General features: G+C 46.6%; 1 pseudogene; it reads right to left on the minus strand.

Moving 5' to 3' along the window:
- Nucleotides 1-3,597: 3,597 nt before the first annotated feature.
- On the minus strand, nt 3,598-4,646 carry LOC107124376 (annotated as a pseudogene).

The following is a 4,646-nucleotide window of genomic DNA, read 5'->3' on the forward strand; positions in this document are numbered from 1 at the left end:
TCCTGTTATCTGATCCACTGCCGTGGCTCCCATGGCTCCAACGGGCCAGCTCCACACCCATCTTCGGTCCTTTATCAAGGTACCGTGGCAATCAAAAAAGTTTTTTCTTCTACACTTCTTCAGTCTGTTATGAAGAGTGTCTTCAACAGAGATTCCACATTCCTTCAACAGCCTTTCAACACTCTGCATGCTCCTGTGCGCAAATTTCAAATGCCATGCATATAAACAATCCTGATGATTACAAGACTCATTGCTAGTTTGACAAACTTGTCTCTCATCATTAACAGTTCCAGACTTCTCAGAGACATCCACAAGATAATGAAATCCATTTCTCTCTTCCACCTTGAATTCAAAATCAGGCATCTCAGCAATGATCCTACTGTTTCCCCCTTTTTTAAGTAACACACTATGATCACTGTCCATAAGCCTTTTAGTTGAAATCAAATTATCAGCTGCTCCAGGAACTAGAGCCACATCCTCCAACTTAACATTAATCACTTCTCCACTAGTAGTGAGAAGTTCAATGGGTACTGTTCCTACACCACTGACATCAAGCAATTCCTTATTGGCTTGAAAAATATTTGGCCTATTGTTAACATCAAATTCAGAAAACAATTCCTCATATTTGCAAATGTGCATGCAGGATCCAGAGTCAACTAAAAATATTTTCTTATTTCCATCTACATCATCATCACAGATTCTGAAAGCATTATCTCACTGCAGACCTTGAAATCTATGTTTACATTCAGCTTACTGCAGCATGAGTGCTTGCCCTATCTAAGCCGGTAAAATCTAGTCTTTCCCCCCCTCCTCCCTGATAAGACAAAATGGCACTCACCAGGGGCAGTCCTAACCAGTGCTCCCCTAAGCTGAGTTAGTGTGAGCTAGCTCAAGGTTTTTTAGCCTCCAGCTCACACATTCTTGTCCTTGCTCGGGAAGGATGGCTCCAGGGCAAACTAATTTATGCAATAGCCAAACTGCTCACTCACAACTTTAATGCCAGTAGCTCACAAAGTAGAATTTTTGCTCACAAGACTCCACAGCTTAGAGGGAGTATTGGTCCTAACTGTATAACAATTGTGTCTACATACCGCTCAAAACACATCTTGTGTCTCTCCCACCCATCCTCGCCCTGCCACTTGTCTGCTGTTTGAAGCTTGAACTATGAGCATACCTGACGAATGAATGTGAAATTTCTTGAGAGCCAGCTTGGTGTAGTGGTTAAGTGTGCGGACTCTAATCTGGGAGAACTGGGTTTGATTCCCCACTTCTCCACTTGCACCTGCTGATGTGACCTTAGGTCAGTCACAAGCTCTGGCACAGCTGTTCCTGAAAGAGCAGTTTGTGTCGGAGCTCTCTCAGCCCCACCTTTTTCACAGGTTGTCTGTTGTGGGGAGGGGAAGGGAAAGGAGTTTGTAAGCTGCTCTGAGACTCCAAGTGAAGGGCGGGGTATAAATCCAATCTCTTCTTCTTCTTCTTCTTCTTCTACCTCACAGGGTGTCTGTTGTGGGGAGGAAAAGGGAAAGGAGTTTGTAAGCCGCTCTGAGACTCCAAGTGAAGGGCGGGGTATAAATCCAATCTCTTCTTCTTCTTCTGCATATCAGGAAGTGAGCTCTGATTCACAAAAGTCCTATGAGGGAATACATTTTGGTAATCTTTGCCACTGGACACTTCTTCTCACTAGACTTCCATTTGGATAGGCCAGGCTAGCCCGATCTCCTCAGATCTCAGAAGCTGAGCAGGGTCGTAGAATCATAGAATCAAAGAGTCAGAAGGGACCTCCAGGGTCATCTAGTCCAACCCCTTGCGCAATGCAGAAAACTCACAAATACCTCCCCCCCACCCCAAGTGGCCCCTACTCCATACCCAAAAGAGGGCAAAAAACACCCCCCTCCAGGATCCCTGGCCCATCTGGCCTGGAGAAAAATGGTTTCCTGACCCCAAAGTGGCAACCAGCATTTCCCTGGGCGTGTAAGAAAGGGCCCACAAGAACTAAGCAGTGAGGCAGCCCTTCCTGCTCTCTGTCTCATGATCTGCCTCAGTTCACAGAATCAGCAGTGCTGACAGATGGCCATTTAGCTTCTGTGTGAAAACCTCCAAAGAAGGAGGTCTGGAAGTTACTAATCAGGTCAGCCCTGGACTTCCTTGGTGGTTTCCCATCCAAGTCCTAATCCGGTCAGTACTTGGATGGGAGACCACCAAGGAAGTCCAGGGTGGCTTCATATTGGCAGGCAATGGCAGGCCACCTCTGAGCATCTCCTGCCTTGGAAACCCCAAGAGGGGATGCCATAAGTCAGCTGCGACTTGACAGCACTTTCTACCACCACCCGGTTCCTCTCGACTTATACAGTAAGAGGACATCAAGAGCATCAGAACAAAGTCTGAGTCCACCGGCACCTAGAAGAAGAAGAAGAAGAAGAAGAAGAAGAAGAAGAAGAAGAAGAAGAAGAAGAAGAAGAAGAAGAAGAAGAAGAAGAAGAAGAAGAAGAAGAAGAAGATAAGAGAGGCTAACAAACTCCTTTCCCTTCCCCTCCCCACAACAGACACCCTGTGAGGTAGGTGGGGCTGAGAGAACTCTTTCAAGGACTGCCCTTGAGAGAACGGCTCTGAGAGAACTTGTGACTGACCCAAGCTCACACCAGCAGCTGCATGTGAAGGAGTGGGGAATCAAACCCGAATCACTACACCAAACTGACCTACAAAGCTTTATTCAAGGTATGAGCTTTTGTGCGCGAGCACACTTCCTCGGATGAAATGAAACAGAATTTACCAGTCCATAAGATAAGGCAGGGGTTGAACAGCAAATTACCATGCAGCATAACGAAGATGTTTTTACAGATGCAAACAGGAATGACAAGCTAAGTTTATAAGGTCACCATTGTTTGGATTCAATATCTGGGGGAAACAGTGAAGCAATAGATGTGTCGGAATTGAAGAAAGATGTGTAAATGTATCATTCATAATTGTGGAGTGCTAAGACTAATGTTCCGTGCGCCTTGGTGTTTAGTCATGCCGGCCACATGACCACGGAAACGTCTTCGGACAGCGCTGGCTCTTCGGCTTTGAAACGGGGATGAGCACCGCAACCCTAGAGTCGGACTCGACTGGCTTTCGAGCAAGGGAACCTTTAGCTTTAAGACTAACTACCTGAGACCCTGTTGTTACGCTCCATCTGTCTCCTCTCAAGCACAGAGGTTCACTTGGATCTATCAAGAGCATCGATTAGCTAAGCCACAATTTGTGACAAAACAAATGAAAAGGCTATCCAATGCTTTCAGATCACACACATGTTGTAAAGAATACTTGAACACAGTGGTTTCAAACACAGTAATGCCTATTCATGATGTTAGGGAAACTATCTGGATTTGTAACAGTCAATGGCCCTCTCTGCTTCAGGGGATGGCTGATCAATTAGTTGTTTCACACCAGATTCCTCCTCATGAAGATTATATTTTGTAGACTAGATGCTGAAAATCCATCCGTGTGACTTCTCTGAGTAGAAATCTTTGCATACTTGGGAAAGGAGAGACACCTTTGAAGGGTATAGGAACCTTATTTCTCTTGGTGTGATCCAAGCAAGGCTCTTTAAATGGTAAGTCACTCCCTGATGTTTAGCTCCATTCTGCTATTGGCACGGGTCTGGGGCCCCTCCTCACCTGTCTTAACGTCGTCCTCAGGTACAAAGAAAACATTCACAAAACTTTTCTTGAACAGAACAAGAAGGGACATCTTGAAGACTTGCTGGAATTTCTCCCCAACCAAAAGGTAGAGAATGGGGGTGAAACAAACATTGAAACACACCCCAGTCATCCTAAAGATCTGTAGAACCTGTAATACTACTTTAGGCGTATCTGGAAGCAAAAGCAAAGCGAAGTGGAGATGGTAGGGAAGCCAGCAGACAACAAAGGAGGCCACGGCAACCACCAAGACTCTGAAAGGCTTCCTGTTCTTCACCAACCTTTTCTTCTTCATTTCCCATCCCATCCCACAGTAGCAGCCCATGATGATGGAGAAGGGTACCAAGAAACCCAGCAGGAACCGGACCACAAAGAGAGACAAGTGAATGCGATTCCTCAGGGCTTCCATTCTGTGACCACCCCAGTCACTGGAGAGAGCATAATTGTTGGCACACTCGATCCTGCCATTCTCTACTGCTCGAGTCTCCCTGAAAGCCAGGTAGGGAGCGCTCAGAGTGAGGGAAGTGAGCCACACACCTGCTATCACCCTCCGTGCCCGGGAAACGTTGCGGTTATACTGGGACCACATAGGGTGGCGGATGAGGAGGTAACGGTCCAGGCTGATGATGGTGAGGAGCAAGATGGTGGTGAACATCCCCAGTGAAACAAGGGAGTTGATAACCTTGCACATAATTATGCCAAAGACCCAGTGGAAGCCGAGGAGACTGTTGATGGCATGAGCAAACAGGAGATGAAGTAAGCAAGAATGAGATGGAGGAACCAGAGGGTATTCACTGTTCTCTTCATCTTCACTCCTAGTATCCAAAGGAAGAGCCCGTTGATCGCTATCCCCACCAGGGAGGATACTAAGATGACGGTGGCAAGGGCCAGGTTCGTGGGAGGTATGTCGGTTGTAGCGAGGCTGCCATTCGTTCTTGTGGCTGAGGCATTCCCCCAAAGGATAGACAT

This window comes from Gekko japonicus, unplaced genomic scaffold, assembly GCF_001447785.1.
Source record: "Gekko japonicus isolate JY-2015 unplaced genomic scaffold, Gekko_japonicus_V1.1 scaffold641, whole genome shotgun sequence".
NCBI lineage: Eukaryota > Metazoa > Chordata > Lepidosauria > Squamata > Gekkonidae > Gekko > Gekko japonicus.